At 39.6% G+C, this 21541-nt stretch overlaps 1 protein-coding gene across 1 annotated transcript in view; it reads left to right on the forward strand.

Annotated features, from left to right (window-relative positions):
- Positions 1-1469: 1469 nt before the first annotated feature.
- PTEN (phosphatase and tensin homolog) overlaps positions 1470-21541 on the forward strand; it is a 67052-nt gene continuing 46980 nt past the window's right edge. Inside the window, exons 1-2 of the mRNA XM_038410650.2 lie at positions 1470-1559; positions 20390-20434. The gene's annotated coding sequence lies outside the window, so the exon portion shown is untranslated. The remainder of the gene's footprint in view (positions 1560-20389; positions 20435-21541) is intronic.

Raw genomic sequence — 21541 nt, forward strand, 5'->3', positions numbered from 1 at the left:
ATAGACTTTTATAGGTGTGGATGTTATAAGCGTGAAGTAGTAGAACACTTTTTCCTCAATGTTTTTGTTGTCTTGGTTCTGTAATGGATTGTTTTTTCTAGTGAATGTTAGTGTTTTGTCCAACTGTAAATGTTTCTGATAGACAAAATTAATCTGCGTTTGCAACACTTTGTGGTAGACCTTCAGTACGCTCTGGGATTATACTCCTGGGGGAATTCTGCGCTACTGCGTATGTGCAGAATTTGTCCCGCACATATTTCTTTGCTTCCCCACAGAAAAATGACTTTCTGAGTGGGAAATAAGAAAGCCACGAGAGCAGTCATGTGACTCTCCCCATTAGTATATTTTGGGCAGCCGGCAGAGAGGAAAATCACTGTGAGGCAGGACTGGGGAATATCTGGCTGGTGGCTCCTACACTGTGCCAGGCTCAGCTGCTAGTCCCAACTGGGCTGGGGAGGATGGGACTTCCTCTTCCCTTGCATGGGGTCTGTGGCCGGGTCAGACCCACCCCAGATTTCTCCCCCAGCTGAAGAAAGCTCTACAAGCTCCTCCTCCTGCTTACTGCACCTATTGCTCCTCAGATGCAGGAGGGAGGGATCCCTGTACAGGGAGCTGGTCCCCCATCCACCCAACCCATGTGCATACAGACCCTCTCATATCCAGACCCTCCTGCTGAGCCTCATCCCCCTGCACTCAGTACCCCCACCCAATGAGCCCCATTCCCCCTGCACCTGGATGACCCCGACGAGCCATCTGGATTCCAACCCCACCGAGCCTCAATCAGCTGCATCTGGACCAACTGTGCACCTGACACCCAGCCTCCCCCCCTGAGCTCTGTTCCCTCCACACCCAGAATCCCCCTGCTGAGCCCCAACCACCTTCACCTGAACTCCCCTATAGAATCCCATTAGCATTGCACTCGGAACCCCTTGCTGAGCCTGCCTGTCCACTCCTAGTGCATCTGGCACTGAGGGGCCCGGTCCTTGTGCTGTATCAGGGTTGGGTGCTGCCTCACCACTGAGTCAATGTCCTGGGGGGAGCTGCACAGTGATCTCCCACTCTGTGCAGCCAGTGGTCTGTGCTCCCCATTACCATGCTAGAGCCTCCACATTTATTTGACAAATAAAATATGCAGAATTTTAAAATATTGGGGGCAGAATTTTTAATGTTCAGAATTCATTAATGTTTAATGTTAATCCCTCAGGAATAGGGAATAGTCTGTTATGCAAGATCTCTCCAGCCTGACCCCCCCCAGACACACACATTCTGGAAAGAATCATCACTTTCATGCATTTATTGCTTAATTTATTTTTGTTCCTTAATAATTAACCATGTTTCCTTATTAAAGTAATGAAGTGCTGTGGTCATTACTCTTTACCTTTTATTAGAACCTTTTTAATACTAATATTTTTGTTGCAATTTTGTGCACTTTACAAATTTATTTTCCAAATATTTCCTTAACTTGAATATTCAGATATTTATCCAAACATAATTGCTATGGGTTTTCCTGCAGACAGACTTGAAGGAGTATACCGAAACAACATTGATGATGTAGTAAGGTAAGATTTATATTTTTGCTGATACTCTGAATTATTTGCTTATCTATTTTTTTTGCAATACTCATAATTCATGCTGTAGTTTAACCGTTAATGCCTATAATAAGTAGGTTGGTAGAGTACACGATCTTCTGCTTAGCAGTACTTAGGGGAGGGGAAGTTTGGTGTAAAAGTGGTCTTTGGTTCTGTTTCTGTAAAATGAAGTGTATTTCTAGGGATTGTATTCGAGGCCATTGTTCTATGTACAGATCAAATTCATACAATTAGCTTTTCAGATGCAACACTGAGCTGATCTAATTGTGTTGGAAAAGTGTTTAAATGACTTAAGAGCATGACCCCTAACTCATAGAGATATTTTGAAAATCTCAGAGTTTTCCAGAGCAGCTAACCTTAAATTTTTAATGTAAAATACCAAGCAGAAAAACTTGCCAGAAACATAAGTGAATTAAGAGCACAAGTCCCATTTAAAAGTTGATGGAACTCATGTTCATAAGTCACTTCAGGTGCTTTTGAAAATTCTACCCTCTGTGGCAACTGGAGAATAAATGAAATTATGATCTCACAAGAGTTAAAGCTAAGAAATCGAAAGGGAAGCAGACTTAGTTAAAGTAATTTTTTGTTTGTCCATTTAACTCGTGTCTCAAAAACACTTGGTTGAAAAACGTTCGTTAACGTTCCAGCATTGTTCCCTCTTTGTCTGAGGGGAGGATGCTTAGGCAAAATCAGGGAAGACTTGGTTTGATATTCCTGGTATTTCCAAGGTGTAAATGGCATTAAAGAAAACGACCTAAAACCCCAGTGTCGGGAGGGAGGGGGAACTTTCAGGCTTCCTTTCTCCATCATACATATGCCATAGTTACAAACCTAATTTAAAATGCATCCTTATTGATATTTAAATTAAAAGGGATTTTGCAGTATTGGTTCAGAATATTAAGGCACTTCTCTGCTAGATAAAAGGCATTGTACTCAATGCTTGCATAATGCTTCGGCCTGGTCTCCACTATAACATGAAACCATTATGCACACTGTTGTCAGCAATTGGGTTGACTGAACTCATACTGAGTGTGCTTGAGCTTCAAGTGAAAATGGGGACAAACCATGTTCAACAACATTTAGATAACTCTATGTAGTTAGAGTAAACTGAAACAATCATGGTTAAAACCTGCACAACTAGCTGCCTCTGTCTACACTTGAAGCTTAACCATGCTCAGTACCAGGTTAGCTAAACTAAATTATTGCAATACAAAATTAAGCCATTATGCACACAGTTGTAAGTAAGCCTTTGTGTCCACATGCACTAGTGCTCCTAGTATTACATGAGCAATGCTAACACATCTGAATGCACTTCTGAGAGCAACATTTCTCAAAGTGTAGGGCCACAGCCTCCCAGGGGCTTGGTAAAGGGTGTGTGGTGGAGTAAATTATGGTAAAGGGTGTGTGTAAATTAGGATTGAGAGGCCTTTCACAACTCATAGTAAGCAAGGCGTGAGAGAGGTGCAGTATTGATTTATTTACAAGTAACGGCGCTTATTGAACCAGTTCATCGCATATCTGTGTGATTCCAGCATGGATGGGGGAAATCACAGATGTGGGTCCTGGTCTTTCCAAATCAATACTCTCAATTCTACCCCCCACCCCCCTCCATTTTATGCCCTGTTTGTTGATAGTCTCAGCACGTAGATCTGGGAACTCCCAAGGTGGTGCTTGACTGGTCTTTGTCATAATTTTTTGTTTACAATTTTTAACAAAGTATTGTCACTCTGCTCCTCAGGAGAGATTTTATTCGGAATTCTCAGGGTGCCCAGTACCTCAGATGATCAATCCATAATTAAGGCTGTTAGTCACAGGTGTTTTTAGTAAAAGTCATGGACAGGTCGTGTGCAGTAAACAAAAATTCATGGCCTGTGACCTGTCCAGGACTTGTACTATATACCCCTGACTAAATCTTGGGGGGAGGGTCTGGGGGTGTCACGAGAGTTCAGGGTGGGGCTGGTCTGGGGGTGCTGCAGGTGCTCTCGGGGGAGCAGCCCGGGATCCCTACTGGTGCTGGGGGGAGGAGGGTTGGAGGGGCTAGCAGGCTTCTTCCCTGGTTCCATTCAACTCCCTGGAAGCAGCACATGTCACTCCCTCAGTTCCTAGGTGGAGGCGCAGCCATGCAGCTCTGTGCGCTGCCTCCGCAGCTCCCGTTGGCTGGGAGCCACGGTCAGTGGGAGCTGCAGGGCATTGCCTGTGGGTGGAGGCATTGCTTGGAGCTTTCTGGCTGCAATGCCGCCTAGGAGCTGAGGGAGGGACATGTTACAGCTCCCGAGGTAAGCGCTGCCCAAAGCCCTCATCGCCTCCTCTGCTCCAGCCCCCACTCCTGAAGGCACACCCAAACTCCTGCTGCTGCTGGGGGAAGGGGACTGCAGTGGCCTGAGACTGCCCCAGCAGTGGTCAGTGTGGTTGGTCCAGGGGTTTCTTGAGCTGCTGGGGCCAGCTGCACTGGCTACTGTAGAAATCATGCAAAAAGAAAAGGAGTACTTGTGGCACCTTAGAGACTAACAAATTTATTAGAGCATAAGCTTTCGTGAGCTACAGCTCACTTCATCGGATGCATTTGGTGGAAAAAACAGAGGAGAGATTTATATACACACACACACAGAGAACATGAAACAATGGGTTTATCATACACACTGTAAGGAGAGTGATCACTTAAGATAAGCCATCACCAACAGCAGGGGGGGGAAAGGAGGAAAACCTTTCATGGTGACAAGCAGGTAGGCTAATTCCAGCAGTTAACAAGAATATCAGAGGAACAGTGGGGGGTGGGGTGGGGGGGAGAAATACCATGGGGAAATAGTTTTACTTTGTGTAATGACTCATCCATTCCCAGTCTCTATTCAAGCCTGAAGCAAATACTCACCAGCAACCACACACCACACAACAGAACCACTAACCCAGGAACCTATCCTTGCAACAAAGCCCGTTGCCAACTCTGTCCACATATCTATTCAGGGGATACCATCATAGGGCCTAATCACATCAGCCACACTATCAGAGGCTCGTTCACCTGCGCATCTACCAATGTGATATATGCCATCATGTGCCAGCAATGCCCCTCTGCCATGTACATTGGCCAAACTGGACAGTCTCTACGTAAAAGAATGAATGGACACAAATCAGACGTCAAGAATTATAACATTCAAAAACCAGTTGGAGAACACTTCAATCTCTCTGGTCACTCGATCACAGACCTAAGAGTGGCTATACTTCAACAAAAAAGCTTCAAAAACAGACTGCAACGAGAGACTGCTGAATTGGAATTAATTTGCAAACTGGATACAATTAACTTAGGCTTGAATAGAGACTGGGAATGGATGAGTCATTACACAAAGTAAAACTATTTCCCCATGGTATTTCTCCCTCCCACCCCACCCCCCACTGTTCCTCTGATATTCTTGTTAACTGCTGGAATTAGCCTACCTGCTTGTCACCATGGAAGGTTTTCCTCCTTTTCCCCCCCCTGCTGTTGGTGATGGCTTACCTTAAGTGATCACTCTCCTTACAGTGTGTATGATAAACCCATTAAGAAAAGGAGTACTTGTGGCACCTTAGAGACTAACAAATTTATTAGAGCATAAGCTTTCGTGAGCTACAGCTCACTTCATCGGATGCATCCGATGAAGTGAGCTGTAGCTCACGAAAGCTTATGCTCTAATAAATTTGTTAGTCTCTAAGGTGCCACAAGTACTCCTTTTCTTTTTGCGAATACAGACTAACACGGCTGCTACTCTGAAACCTGTAGAAATCATGGAATCTGTGACTTCCAGGACAATCTCGCAGCCTTATCTGTAATATAAACAATTAAGGGGTAACTGATGTCATTAAATGGGTAATATATTGCACTGTCATCAATTGAAAGGTGTAAATTTCAGGCATAGTCACTTATTTAATAAACATTTATCATGATAGGAAACAAAACTTTATCCTTATGCTGCCTTCCATTTGAGGATCTTAGTTTTTTTTTTTTATACACACACTCATGAATTTAGACTTCACAAGTGAAAGCTTGATGCCATTGATATCAATGGTAAAACTCCCATTCACTTCAGTAGGACCAAGATTTCATCCTATGCTCTTGTAACATAGGCCCCTATTTTTACAGATGAGGAAATCGGAGGCATTGAGATGTTAAGTTGTCCAAGGTCATACCATAGGTCTGTTGCAGAGCTGGAAATAGAAAGCAGATCTTCTGATGCCCAGTCCGAGGCCTTAACAAGACTATCCTTCCTATTTTAGAACTCTTTTTTAGTAACCGTTTTATTTCTGGACTACTAAACATTTTCTCGTATTCAGAAATATTTTTAATTTAACATTACAAATGCTTCCCGTTCTGATTGAGCATTGAGCGTGGATAGTTGGGTTCTACTCCATTACTGTTAGCCAAGAGAGGCATTCCTCTTAAAGACCAAGCTACCAAAACTTGTCCCAAGATTTTGGTCTAATTTGCTTGAATCTGTTAGTGGAAGGACTTTTTAGGCTCCGTCTCAAATTCTCTGGTGGTTGGGGACTCCAGTCCCACATTCCTGTTCTATGGCACAGTTTCCAGGAGATGCGCTCTGAAACTAGTCCCCATCAAAATCTGGAACTGCCATTAGTAAGGAGTTGGCTTGCTTCTTCAGTACCACCACAACTGTGGTATTCAGTCTTCAAGGTAGGTCACCTGGAGACCTATGGTTACTCTAGGGACAAGTGACTTTCCTTGGTATAGAGTAATAACTACCTTGAGAACTTCAAACCAACAAGAGAACTAATGGAGTCTCCATTTAAGTCTTCAAATCAAGACTAGATGTTTTGCTAGGAGACATCCTTCAGTTAAACACAAGTAATTGGGCTCAGTGCAGAGATAACTGGATGACATTCTGTGCTATACAGGTGGACAGACTAGATGATCTAATAGTCCTATCTAGCCTTAATCTGAATCTAGGGAGTTATAAGTTCCAAGAAGTCTGTGCTGAGATCATGGATCTGGTCAGTCAAAATCCTTGGTAGCTGTACCCCAGCTTGGAGTATTGCCATCTGCAACAGCATTAGTACTGTTCTTTACCAGGAATCATAGTCACCAAGGAGATGGCTTCCTCTACGACTGAGTGCTTTTCACTGTTGCTGAGCAGAGAAACAGCCTTTGTCTTCCCTCATATTCTCTCTCTCTCTCCTCAACCATGTGCAGCAGTTGTTTAGTTCTAGGGAATGACAGTCAAACTGCTCTTAGGAGTGAAGGTTAGAGGTTCATACTGGGCTCTGTTGGTTTCAGGATTCCCATGTTTATCCTGTCTCAGCAGCTTTCTTGTTGCCTTCTGTTTCCTGGGCTCCCTTAAGTTTTCTCATTTTATTCTTAGGGGTATCTTAAGTACAGACTTCAGGACTGTACTTAAGATGACTCAGGTGAATACAACAATTGAGGCTCTTCCTTTTGAGGGACCAGAGTTGAGCTCCAACGTGGATGACTTTCTCCTTCCATGCCCTAAAGGACTCAAGCAGTTTGAGATCTTTGACCATTACCAAGAAGTTTTAAGACTCCACCAGAAGTCACATGACCCTTTCTGGGACTATTTATGGACTACCCCCCTCCCCCCGGGGGTACTGCTAGGGGAAAAACTTCTGGCACTGGTGCACGTGGCGAGCACGCAAATCTATTGTGGAACAGACATGAGCAACACATCTCGAAGAACCCCAGTTACGGAAAAGGTAACTGTCTTTTCTTCGATCTGAAAGTTGAGAAGTGGCATGACTGGCAGGTCCATCCCCCTTGGAGATGATCACAAAGAACAGCAGCGGTGCCAGAAAACAAAGTGTGAAGTAGGTGGACTTACAGTTAATATCTAGCCAGAAATGTGGGCAACAGTTAGCAACTCTGAAAAGTTTGGAGAAGGGTAAAACAAAAGAGGATAATATACAAGTTAAAGAGCTGGAGTGAGAAGAAGACTTATCAGTCCTGCGGATGGCTCAGAGTGCCACAGATTACTACTAATTTAACTTTGGTGCTGGGAACCCGTTTGAGCAAGCTTGAAGAAAAATTCAATGACAGCTGGACAATGAATAGTCAGATGAACTAGTAGTATCCGTTACAGAGATGGACTCTAGAATTACCACAGTGAGGATGACATGGAGGGTTAGGAGGAGAGATGTATGACCCTAGTGTCTCCTCTCAAAACATTGACTGAAAAGGTGGAAGATTTGGAAAATGAGGTACCTAGAAGGAATACTAGGATTCTAGGGCTGCTGGAAGGGACCAAAGGCAAATAACGTATACATATTTTGAAACTTGGAGTTTGAAAGTCTTGAATCAGTTGGTCAGATCAGATAAAATTAAGACTGAAAGAGCACACCAGATTGAGGTATCACTGCACAACAGAAATTTGACTGACTACATTCTGTCATAGTACGGCTACAGAACTTTAGAGGTCAGGTTTTGGTTCTCAACACAGCTGGGAAGTTAAAAGAAAAAAGTGGAGGGCGATCGAGTCAATTCCTATCAAGACCCTTTTATCGGTGCACAGAGGAAGTGTGTTGAGTTTACACAAGTCTGCACACAGCTCCATAGGAAAAACCTTCAATCTGCATTGTCTGACGCACCTGGTATATTTTCAGGCTTGCCTGGCGGGGGGGGGGGAAGGGGGTTGTAATCTCGCACTCTCTTCTTATATACTAGAAGCATAAAAGCTCCTGAACTCAGCCCTGGAATCAAATTCCGGAGACCAAGAACTGGGAACTAATTAGATTAACATTAAATAGAGCTTAATCAGGGGCCCTATAAGTATCAGAAAAGTGGAATTGGGACAACTTTTGAATACAACAAAACAAAATGGTTATGCATGTTCAGGAAAATACTGTCTCAGTGGCAGAAATCTGTACAATGATTTTATATTGTGTATTAGGAATATTAAGTAATTTTCAATCATGGCACAAATTAAAGTTAGAAAAATGTGTAAGTATTAAGGATATTGGCAAATATCAAGTATAAGAAGGAAATGAAAATAGAATGTTTGTTTGAAATACATGGTTTAAGGTTGTTAAAGCTGGTAATGATATTGAATGTATATGCAGGGAATCTGATAATAGGAAGAATTTCAGTTTTTTCCTCCAAAACTGCCAAAGGGTATACTAGGATAAATTTAATTTTGATATCAAAAGTTCTTTTCCATTAAATTCTTAATGTTAGAGTTTGATTAATACATATCTTGGACCAGGCACCTGTCTTCATTAAAATAGTCTAATTCCTGAATAAGGGAAAAGAGGAAATTTAGCTATATATTGTTAAGACACAAACTTGGTGAATAAAATGGAAAAAACACTGATAATTATATACATGATATATCCACGAGAACTAGGTGGGAGGCCTTTAAAGCTATAATTATCTCATAAGTAGTTGTAGGGAAAAAGACAAGCAAAAATAAGTGGACATAGAGGAACAAATTTACAGTTTGCAGAAGTCTTATTATTTGACTGATACAAAGTTAAAACCAAGAGATTAAAAACAGAGAGCATTAGAAGCACTGGTAATAGGAAAAAAAACAAACAAACCCCAAACAGCTCTCATTTGCCAGACAAAGGCTTCATGAATGGAGGAACAAATCTAGCAGATTATGAGCCTGGCTTATTTCCAGCCAAGGACCCAGAGCCGCTATGCGGTACCTTAAGGACAAAATGGAATACACCAAAAAGCAAACAAAGGGATTTACAAATTACTAGTGAAGTAAGTGTGTGTGAGAGAGAGAGAGAGAGAGAGAGACTGACTAGTAAATGTGTATAAATGGAAGATTTGGGAACTAGTATATTGCAGTAGCTTAACATGCCCAGACTGACATATAATGAAAGAGTCGTACTAGTGAGCCCAATAACACAAGAAGAAATAGAAATGGTGTAGTCATCACTAAAAATTGGGAAAAAGTCATGTTTCAGATGGATATGCTTCTGAAGTCTCTTAAAAATTTTTAAAACACAGGTAATGCCCTTGTTAGCAAATGTATTTCAATCTTCTTGGAAAACTGAGTGCTTACCAAATACCTTCCATCAAGCAGAGAGATTTTTGATGCCTAAACCAAATAAAAACATAACAGATCCAGCATTTCGTAGGCCCAGCTCATTAATAAATATAGATAGTAAAAAATTTTTCCTACCATAGTGTCATCCAGATTAGAGATGACAATGCCTACATTAATGGACCGAAGTCCAACTGGATTTATAAAAGGAGGAAGCTCCTGAAATAATATAAGAAAACTCCTACGTGTGCCGCGGCATTCCACAAGCACCACTAAAGAGGCCTGCATTCTTATGATGAATGCAGAAAAGGCTTTTGACTCGGTAGAATGCCCTTTTTTATTTAGAATGTTAGATGTATAGGTTTGGGGAATGCTTTTGAAGTGGGTTTAAAATCTACAAGAAGAAAAGGAGTACTTGTGGCACCTTAGAGACTAACAAATTTATTTGAGCATAAGCTCAAAGCAAAAGCTTATGCTCAAATAAATTTGTTAGTCTCTAAGGTGCCACAAGTACTCGTTTTCTTTTTACGAATACAGACTAACACAGCTGCTACTCTGAAACCTGTTAAAATCTACAGAAATCCTATGATCTGTATTTGGTGAAATGTCACGAAGACCGAGCCTATACCTTCCTACAAAGAAACAAGACACAGGTGTCACTTATTTGATTTGATTATTGAACCTTTAACGCAAAAGAACTAAGACCCTGAATTCAGGGAACTAAGTATATTGGGAATATAAAGTTTAATTATACACTAATCTTATACTTTTGATAAAAGATGTAAGTAAAAGCTGGTCTGTATTACAGGAAATAATTGAAATTTATGGTAAAGGAATATAGACTTAATTACTCTAAATTAGAGATACTATGCCTGGGCTCCAAAAGATGCTTAATATCCTCTGAAAGTAGTTGATGATAAAATTAGATATTTAGGCATTAATATATCTGAAGTGGGGGAGCTGTTTAATTTAAACAGTTAGTTTAAATTAGTTTAAATTAAATTAGTTTAAACTAAATTGAGCCGTTAGTGAAAAATATTGACAATGATGTGAGACTGTTAACATACCTATGTGTTGACTTTGATAGGTAGAATTCATGTACTTTAAAGTGACTGTCTTCTCCACGGGCTATTTCTTTGGTTCTCTTTACACCCCCTGAGAATTTCTTCAAGAAATTTAATGTTGGGATTCCTGTTTGGAACGCAAGAATCAAAAGGGAATGGCTGGAATCTCCAGTTAAAATGGGAGGTTAGGTGCTACCAAACTTCAGAGATACTGTAGGTAGATAAAATTTAGGTCAGTACTAGAATGGATGTCTAATAGAGAGACTTCCTCATGCATACAGATAGAACATAAACTGATAAACTCAGTGTCATTGTATAATTGTGTACCAGACTTGTATCCCAAAATTCTAGCATCCATGAAACATCACCTACTACTAAAAAATTTAGTGCTTTCAAACCCAACAAATGGACGACTTTCTTTAGGGCTGGGCAACCCTTAAACAGATGTATCTGATATATTAAAGAAAAGAATGCACAATTTGAGTTTTGTACAGATAGTTTACTTTATTAAAAATCACTTTCAGAGAAGAAAGGAACCAACAAAGCAATTTGTATTAGAAAATGTTATGAGGTCTCAAAGTTGGAGGGGCTAGCAGGCTCAAAGCACTCAAGATTGTTTAGAACATATAATCTCATGACTGTTTTTAAAGACTAAATTACACCAAGCTATTAAGTTATGAACTGCACACTGTAAATGTGAAATAACAGCAAAGAATGGAATGAAATAACGTAAATGGTAAATATTGGCTCTAAGACTAACCAAATAGTACAAATTCAGTACTATTCGGTTTATAGCAGGGATCATCACTACGCATACCAAAGGACAAATCCAGACTGCCAGATGCTTTTGAATGGACCCCAAAATCTTTTTAATTATTTACTACCATTATTTTTGTTTTTCTCTAGTCTGGACCTTAACTATACCTTGACAAAGAAATGTGGACCTTGACAAAAAATAGACTACCCCTGGTTTACAGAATGTTGGTTTTTCCATCTCAGTATTATTTATTTTATTATATAGCCCCAGATGTCTGAAATGTAAAACAGTCAGGCCCTCTTTCATATATATGATGTGGGTACTGCTGGGTGGTAAAACACTTTTGGAAAACCATCATGAAATTAAAAAAAACAAAAACAAATCGGTGCTAGAACTTGAACTGGACTTACAAGTTGTGTTGGGAGTTAGCCTGTTTAAAAAGATTCAAACTAGGAATAAGGAAGCTATCCTATTCGTGCTACTTCTGTTTTTTGTAAGCAAAAAACAAAAAGCTATCTTAAATTTGTGGACGCGGGATTCCTGCTGTAGATAACTGGAATAAAATATTAATAACTATCTTGTACTGAAATTTTTTTGTGAGCATAGTGCCAGATAGATTTCACCAAAAAAGTGGATAAAGGAAATAGTATACCTTTCACAGGAAAACGTTATAATAGAAATATGGAAATCACTGAGATGCTTTGATATAGACACAGTAATTCTATACTTAAGCAGGAAGGCTATTCAGAGGATGATTGAATTAAATGCACCCCCCTGCCCTCCCCTCTCCACACACACCTTAACTTTCCTTTCTTTCTGGTCTCCTGAGACTTTCCCCCTTGACCCCAGATAACATTGTTTCCTAAAAAAGAAAGTTAATATGAATGGTTAAGTATTACTGACCCAGTGTATTCTTTTTTTAAAAGAAAATGTTAATGATATAACATATGGTAAAGAGGTAATATGTTGCTTAATATTAACTCGATATTAAGATATGTACCTATACATGTCAAGAGAATGTCATTTTAATGTCTTGTTGTAAATGACCCAAAATATCAATACATACAATCTCTTCCCAACTAAAAAAACAGCTTTAAAAAGAACAAAATGCCCTGGTATTGGGTTGTTCCTATGTATGAACCTACTCAGAAACTTTACCATTGGCATAGAAGCCCTCCCAGAAGGAGTTGAAGCACAGCCACATATTGTGCTTAGAAGTATGGTTGATTATGCTGCTTGGTAACTTTGGATTTAGCAACTATTTGGGGATCTGTACCCTTTTTGGCAACCACCTTTTGTACTTCCTTGTGGTACGAAGTGAAATTACTTTCAGCAAACTGGTCCTGGAAAGAGTGGATCAAGGATGCACCCTCTAATTCTGCGTTTGCATTCCTATCGTTTTTCCCCCTCTCACAAGACAGTGCTAAGCAAATAAATTGCATCCTTCCTCTAGATGGCGTAATAGAGATGGTCCCCAATATGTTAATGGAACAGGCGTTTGTTGTCATTACTTCCTATTACCAAGACAGGGAAGGGGTTTCATTCCATTGTGGACTTCAGATGACTCAACAAATTTGTCATGCCTCAGAAATTCTGCTTGGTGACAAATCCCTTCATAATCCAGTGCCTTCTACAGCAGTGTTTCTCAACCTTTCAAGACTACTGAACCCCTTTCAGAAGTCTAAAGTGAGGTGTAACTTGGGGGTACACAAGACAAATCAAACTGCTTGCTTACATCTGACATAAAAATACAGACGTGTCACAACACACTATTACTGAAAAATTGCTTACTTTCTCATTTTTACCATATAAAATCAATTGGAATATTAATATTGTACTTACATTTCAGTGTATAGTATATAGAGAAATATAAACAAGTCGTATGAAATTTTAGTTGTACTGACTTCGCTGTTGCTTTTTATGTAGCCTGTTGTAAAACTAAGGAATATCTAGATGAGTTAATATACCCCTTGGAAGACCTCTCCATACCCCCAGAGGTACAGTGCTCTCCTGGTTGAGAACCACAGATCTTGGTTTGGTTTCTGGATTGGTTTCTGGCCTCCAGCTAGAAGGACACATTTAGACTTGGTAATCCCGGAAGCTCACAGAAAGTATGCTCAGTTCCCTCTAGTTGATCAACAGTATCAGCTGCCCATGGTCTTCACTGTCTAGCAGTGGTGGTAACTATTTGAAACTGGACTCTTGCACTCACCTTGGTTAATATGGGATAAGTCACTACAGGGCTTGGAGAACCGTTTCAGACCAAGAATTAGTTTAAAAAATGTCCATCTTGATGCCTGCTGAGACACTAGATTGATGGGGCAGTCCTGCAATATAGATCAGTGAAAGCAGAACCAATGCTAAACTGTGGTTAGATGAGATGGGCTTGTGAGCTTATGTAGGTTCAGGTTTCAGAGTAGCAGCCGTGTTAGTCTGTATTTGCAAAAAGAAAAGGAGTAGTTGTGGCATCTTAGAGACTATCAAATTTATTTGAGCCTAAGCTTTCGTGAGCTACAGCTTGAAGTGAGCTGAACTTGAAGTGAGCTGTAGCTCACGAAAGCTTAGGCTCAAATAAATTTTAGTCTCTAAGGTGCCACAAGTACTCCTTTTCTTTTTATGTAGGTTCAGTTACATCCTTAGTAAGGATGGTTAAGGACTGTGTACTGACCTTGTTGGGATGACATCAACTATCATCTGTGGAACAGTAGCATCACTTTATTATGCTGATGGACAAAACTTTGCCAAGGCTGGAAAAGTGTCCCATTCTAGATGTTGCTGCCTACAGTACTACACCTCTACCCTGGTATAATGCAGTCCAATATAATATGAATTTGGATATAACATGGTAAAGCAGTGCTCCACAGAGCGGGGCTGCTTTACCTTGTTATATCCAAATTCGTATTACCGCAAGCAGTTCCTCTGAGCCCCTCCCCCCTATTTGCTGCAGCGCCCTCCCCCCGCCCCAGCTCATCTCTGCTCCTCCTCCTCCCACGAGCACACCGCAGCTCCGCTTCTCCTCCCTCCCAGGCTTGCCATGCCAATTGGAGGAGAGGAGGAGGAGGAGTGGAGGTGAGCTGGGGCGGGAGGCGCAGCAAGTAAGGGGGGATGCAGAGGGTGAGACCGCATTATATCTGGGTAGGGAGAGGAACTGCTCCCTGCCCCAGCTTGCCTCTGCTCCGCCACCTCCCCTCAGTGTGCTTCCACCACCACTCTTTCTTCCCTCCTCCTCCCCCCCCTTCCAGGCTTCCCGTGCCAAACAGCTGATTGGTGTGGCAAGCCTGGAAGAGAGGGGGGAGAAGCAGAGTGGCAGCGCTGTTCCTCTCCCTACCCCGATATAACACCTGTAAGATGGTCTCACCTGTAAGACGGTAAGATTTTTTTTTTACTCCTGAGGACCCCGTTATATCTGGGTAGAGGTGTACTGATGGATCCCTCCACTTGGCAATGGGGAGATCACCTGGACCATATATTAACTTAGGTGCTCTGGACTCAAGGGGAGTCCAGCCTTATTGCTTTGCAGGAGCAAAGAGCCATTTAGCTTGACATGTGAAGCATGCCTATCTCAGTCTACGCATTCCTCTCTCAAAATGCTCACAAATACTACCCTCTACCTTGTGTGTCATCTCTCATTATGGTTGGTTGAGTTCTTCTAGAGTCATAGGTTCTAAGGCCAGAAGGTCATTATAATCATCTAGTCTGACCTCCTATATAGCACAGGCCATAGGAATTATTTTGGGCAATTTCTAGAGCATATATTTTACAAAAACATCCAATCTTGATTTAAAAATTCAGTGATGGAGAAGCCACCACAACCCTTGAAAACCTCTGGAAAAATTTCCCATTAAAAATTTATGCCTTATTTCTAGTCTGAATTTGTGTAGCTTCAGCTTAGTCATTTGATTGTTCTACCTTTCTCTCTAGACTGAAGAGCCCATTATTAAATATTTGTTCCCCATGTAGGTAATCATAGACTAATCAAGTCATCCATTAACCTTCTCTTCAAGCTAAATAGATTGAGCTATGAGTCTGTAGCTACAAGTCCAGGGAAACATTCAGGTCAGTGTCTTCAACTGAAAGTGCAGTGCTCAGCATAAGTGATCCCTGAAGGAAATCATCTTTGGATTTCCAGAGGGGAAGAAATTGTTGGGTAGATCTGTGTGCCACCATTGGAACAAGAAATAATACTAGTTTTTCTCCGAGGAGGGCCAAAAAAAAAAATCATGGCTGACAGTTGTCCATCTTGTGAACTGGTCTCAAATCTCCTTCTGCATTTCTTCAATTCCTTTTGTACCTAGACTGATAAGTGTAGGCAGGAGAGGAACACTGTTAAGCAGCCCCAGCCTGGGCAAAGCACTTCGGTGATCAGACCAAGCATTTTTTTAACTGGATCTGTAAGTTCCACTGTCTGGCATTCCAGATCTGATGTCACAGAGCTGAAGCTGGATTCTCCATCCTATGTCTCTGTATTTGACAGCTTGAATATGGACAACCAAAACAGAAGATTCTCTTTGAAAGCAGAAAATCTTCTGCTGTGAAGCAGTTTTCTGTACAGCCATGATAAAACAGAAGTGATCTTTAAATCTGTCCTTTTTCATTATAATCTCTTCTGTATTTCAAGCGGAGAAGTCTTTCCTCTGCTCAGTGAGTTCAACTTGCCATAGTTTTTCAACTACCTAGTGCTAAATTATTTTCTCACCTTCTCTATTATTAGAATGATTACTCCGTATGCTTTGCCTTTGAGTCACCTTCATCTTAAATTATCAATATGGTGCTCACTCCTCTCAGCAGATTACTTTCTTCATGTCCATTGCATCAACCTACAGTGGTAGAGATACAGATGCTACTGGCTGACCCATTTTACATTGTGCTCCATAGGACTGTGCTGGTGCTACACCCTTACTTCCAAATTCCTATCCTAAGTGATTTCTGGCTTCCAGTGAATCCAGTCAGCCTGCCTGTGTTTTTTTTCCTAAGTCCTGCTTACATCCCTTGTTGAGTATGGGTTCTACACATAAAATGTCAAAAAGGGTGGGAAATCTTACCTAACCTGGTAGTCCAACCCAAATCAATATTGCAAGTGTAGTTTTGGCTGTCTGCTTGCTACAGTTACAAATATTAATTCTAATTGCTTTAGAATTTAGAAGAGATGTACTTAGTTTTGAGAATAAATAGTACGATATCTGCAAATCATAGACTTTAAATAAAAGTTAATGAGCAAAATAGCATTTCCATAAAGTTAGGTGACTAAAGGATAAATTTTCATTTTGCAAAGCAATATCATAGGTATATAATCAATGACATTTAGATATTTTAAAATACGCAAATTAAAGGACTGTGGGGGACCTGCATGTGACCTGGGTTATGTTATCTTGAATTCCTTTTGTCAAACATGAAGCATAACTAACTGTACAAAAGTATAAGCATGCAATATTCCAGTGGCAGTAACCATTTTTCATTTTATGAAAAAGATTTTTGAGTTTACTAATGCTTTACACACAATCCATATACATTTACTCGAGGTCCAGGACAAATTAGTATCTGGTTCTAGGGACATGACATTTTTCTTGAATAGTCGGTGTCAAATGTGGTGTCAAATTAATGACATTATTGTATTGGAAATACTCTGTTTTTAGAAAGCTACTATTACTCTTCATCTTTTAAAATGCAAGCAGTTGCTTTTAAGTTTGTTGTAGTGCTGGTTTTTTGAGGCTTTTTAACTTTTTGTGAAGGCTTAGAAAAATGCCTTATTTTACAACTCTGGAAACTAAAACTCATCCACAAAGCCAGTAAACTAGTGGCAGAAACAGTGCCAGCTTCGCCTCTCCCCTGCCCGTGTATTCCAACTCTAACCTTTTGGGGCCATCACTAGGGATGAATCTGTGTTCATTAAGCCATTTGACCCCCCCCAAAACTGCCTAGAAGGGTGCCAGTCGTAACTGTGTTCTAAAATATTTTTCTGTAGATGAAATTGCAGTCTAGGATTAAGTGCTATACTCACATCTGTTCTTATTTTAACACATCAGTTTAACCACAGAGGTTCTTCTGGAGTATTATGACTGATAACTAGAGCTTGTTTTTGCTTGAGCTTTCCAGGATTTTAGCAGCTCATGTTTCTTTTCAATGTGAACAGCATGTACTGCCATGGCTAATTTAATTCATTCTGGCTGATGTGCAAACACACTTTGTTGTTAAGTGTAAACACTTGTATGTTGTTTCTTATTGAACATTACCAGGTGACACATCATATATAATCATGACACTTTTGGTGTATCATGGTTATAATTCAGCTCTTAGAGTTGCTACGTGAAGTGTAGAAAAGAGACTTTTTTTCCTCTTCGCCTTCCCTACCATTAAGGGGGGAGGAAGGGTGTTTGCACAGTGCTTTAGCTGACCTGAACAAAGCAGGGAAAACTTGACCTTGTTCCTACTTAGTTCGGAAAATTTATCACTTATAATTCTATGGGTTCTGTTCCTTGATTTCCTGTTGACTGACTGTGGTAAGTGAGGGACACTTGGAGGGAAACTGTCAGATTAAATTTGACCTCAAATTTAGACTTTATTTAAATAAACTTTTACAAAATCCAAGATTAATAAGGAAAAAATACCAGTACTCTCCACCTCGGGAATGTGATGAAACAGGTTTGAAGGGCTTTGAGAATTTTGATTGTAGCACATTATAAAAACATAGTGGTCTAACATTGGCACTCAAATCAATAAAAAGAAAAGGAGTACTTGTGGCACCTTAGAGACTAACAAATTTATTTGAGCATAAGCTAACTAACACGGCTTCTACTCTGAAACTTAAATCAGTGTAAGTATCAAATTTAGCCCAAAGTATTCTTATCTTCATGTTGCTATCTGAAACTTTAGTAACATTGTAGTAGATTATATTGAAAATGATCACTAGAGTTTTAGCACTGGAAAAAATTAATCTATTTTTAGAGATTGATAGCTGTTTAAGTGATGCTAGTTCAAATAATTTGAAAATAATGTCCGTCGTCCCTCTCTGTGTGCCCAAAATGCTAATTGGAATGCCTAATGCAGTGCGTTAATGGCTAATAATGGGTATTTAGATCCATTTTGGAATTTTATTTTTAATTGCACTGGTGGAATGAGGATAATCAATGGGACACAGTAATACCAGGCGGCAGAATAGGTCGTACTGGTGGGGGAGTGACACTGTATGTGAAAGAAAGTGTAGAGTCAAATGAAGTAAATATCTTAAATGAACCAAACAGTACCATAGAATCTCTATGGATAGTAATTCCATGCTCTAATAATAAGAATATAGCAATAGGGATATATTACCAACCACCTGACCGGGATGGTGATAGTGACTCCGAAATGCACAGGGAGATTAGAGAGGCTATAAAAATAAACTCCATAATAATGGGGGATTTCAGCTATCCCCATATTGCCTGGGAACATGTCACCTCAAGATGGGATGCACAGAGAAAGTTTCTTGACACCTTAAATGACTGCTTCTTGGAGTAGATAGTCCTGAAACCCACAAGTGGAAAGTCAGTTCTTGCTTTAGTACTAAGTGGAGCACAGGATACATTCAAGAGGTTAATTTAGCTGAATTGATGACCATAACATAATAAAATGTAACCTCCCTGTGAAGGGAGAAGGGATACCAAAGAAGGCCACCATGATAGCATTTAATTTCATTAAGGGGAACTATACAAAAATTAGAAAGTTTAGTTAAACAGAAAATAAAAGGTACAGTTCCAAAAGTGAAATCCTTGCAAGCTGCATGGAAACTTTTTAAAGGCCCAATAACAGAGGCTCAATTTAAATATGTACCCCAAATTAAAAAAACATGAAGACCAAAAAAATTCCTTTGTGGCTAAACAGCAAAGTAAAAGAAGCAGTGAGAGGCAAAAAGGCATCCTTTAAGAAGTAGGAGTTAAATCCTACTGAGAAAAATAGAAAAGAGCATAAACTCTGACAAGTGAAGTGTAAAAATATAATTAGGAAGGTCAAAAAAGAATTTGAACAGCTAGCCCAAGATTTAAAAAAAACAGCAAGAAATTTAACTACATCACAAACAGTAAGCCTGCTAAACAACCGATGGGGCCACTGGATGACCGAGATGCTAAAGGAGCATTTAAGGAAGATTAGGCCATTGCATAGACACTAAATGAATCCTTTGCATCCGTCTTCATGGCTGAATGTGTGAGGGACATTCCCAAACCTGAGCCATTCTTTAGGTGATCAATCTGAGGAACTGTCCCAGATTGAGGTGTCATTAGAGGAGGTTTTGGAACAAATTGATAAACTAAACACTAATAAATCACCAAAAACAGATGGTATTCTTAAGTGTCCCTACCTGAACCTGGGAATGGATTATGGGCTGTTTATCTGTTCTGTTCACTCCTTCTGAAACACCTGGCATTGGCCACTGTAGGAAGACAGGATACTGGGCTGGATGGAGCATTGGTCTGACCCAGTATGGCTGTTGTGTTCTTATGATATTTATACTTGATTGGTCTATCGGTAAAGGTGCATCAGTAAACTTTGCAGAGAAGCTCATAAGATAAAATGTTTCTGGTAAACATTCTGTGTATATGATTATATTGGAAGTAATTATTATAGCAATTTTTATTGAATTAACTAGACATCCTTTTGGTAAACAATTTAAAACTAAAGCGCAGTAATACAAGTTTTTAAAAAAGATTCTGTATTCACAAATGGAGCATAAATATTAAAAGTACATTTTGTAATTAACTATATAGGCCAAAAACCTGCCTTCGCTTATACGAGTAGTCCTGTTGATGCTAGTGAGGCTACTTGTTTGAGCAAGGCATGCAGGATTGGGTCCCATCACTGTGTCTCGAGATACTGTGGGGGAGTAGCCTGTATTTGATTCAAAACTGCTTAGTTTGAAATTAATATCAAAACATTTTGTTGTATTGTAAATATATTAAAATATTTTCGAATCAGTAGTAGCCAAAATACATGCATGTAAATTGCCTTTTCTCTTTTAAGGTTTTTGGATTCAAAACATAAAAACCATTACAAGATATACAATCTGTAAGTATGCTTTTATATCTGTGCCTTTCAAAACAATGTTATAAACATAGCTCGAGTGAAAATGGTTTCTTTTTATGATTGGACAGAACTGAAAATTTTATTTTTTACAGATTGCTTAAAACAATTATTTCAAGACAGCTAAATGAGAGCACTGTTACTTCATTTTAGGAAAGTGCAATGAAGAAATTAAACGGCATGCTGGTATGGGCTCTTGTTACTTGATCTACTGTAAATTGCATGGTGTACAGCCCATTTTAGATCCTTTAACCATGTAGTAAATTCAGAAGTAAATCACATCATGGTTTCTGGTAATACATTGACATCTTCAGTGATGGAACTGCAAAATAGATATTTTCTGTTATTCTGAATCTCTATATATAGCACTGTATCAGTAGTATACAGTGTATTTAAACAGCTCTATTTTGCATTTACATGAACTCTTTGCTATCCCCATGTGCAATTTTGAATAAGTTATTGCTATTGTTGGTGGAGTTTAGCTTGCCTTAGTTTTATAGGTATAATGCTTGCTTCTGTGGATTGAGTAGTTATACATACGTTTATCTATTAAAATATTTTGTAGGATTTTGCTAATTATCTCCTTTGTCTTCATTTTTCTTTTGTTTTAAACCTGATCCTGAGCTTGTTTCTGCATTCTGAAATGTACAGTAATGTTACGTCGATTTCAGCTGAAGTTTGTGAATATACATGTTTCAAAAATGCAGTGCAGGAAAAAATACAACTTAATAGGAGTTACCTTGGAGGTTGATCTATTTCGAGCCTCTCAAAGCTTTATTTTGCTTAAGTCTATATATTTTTCTTTTTGTTATAGAAAAATCAGTCCAATAACTACACTACACTGTAAACAGTAAATCATTAAAAATAGTGTAAATGTGCCTCAGATATAACAATCCATCAGGCACTTATTTTTATCTTTACATAGTTGATAGTTTAAGACTCTAGATACACATAACACCATTAAAATGAATGAGAAATGGAATGCTTTTTTAAAAGTTGCTATAAGGTTGCTCTTAAAAGATGGGAGAAGGGAAATTTATTGATGTTAACCAAACTATATATTAAAATAATACAACTTTGACAATTTTGAAA

The sequence above is a fragment of the Dermochelys coriacea genome, chromosome 7 (genome assembly GCF_009764565.3).
Source record: "Dermochelys coriacea isolate rDerCor1 chromosome 7, rDerCor1.pri.v4, whole genome shotgun sequence".
Taxonomy (NCBI): Eukaryota; Metazoa; Chordata; order Testudines; family Dermochelyidae; genus Dermochelys; species Dermochelys coriacea.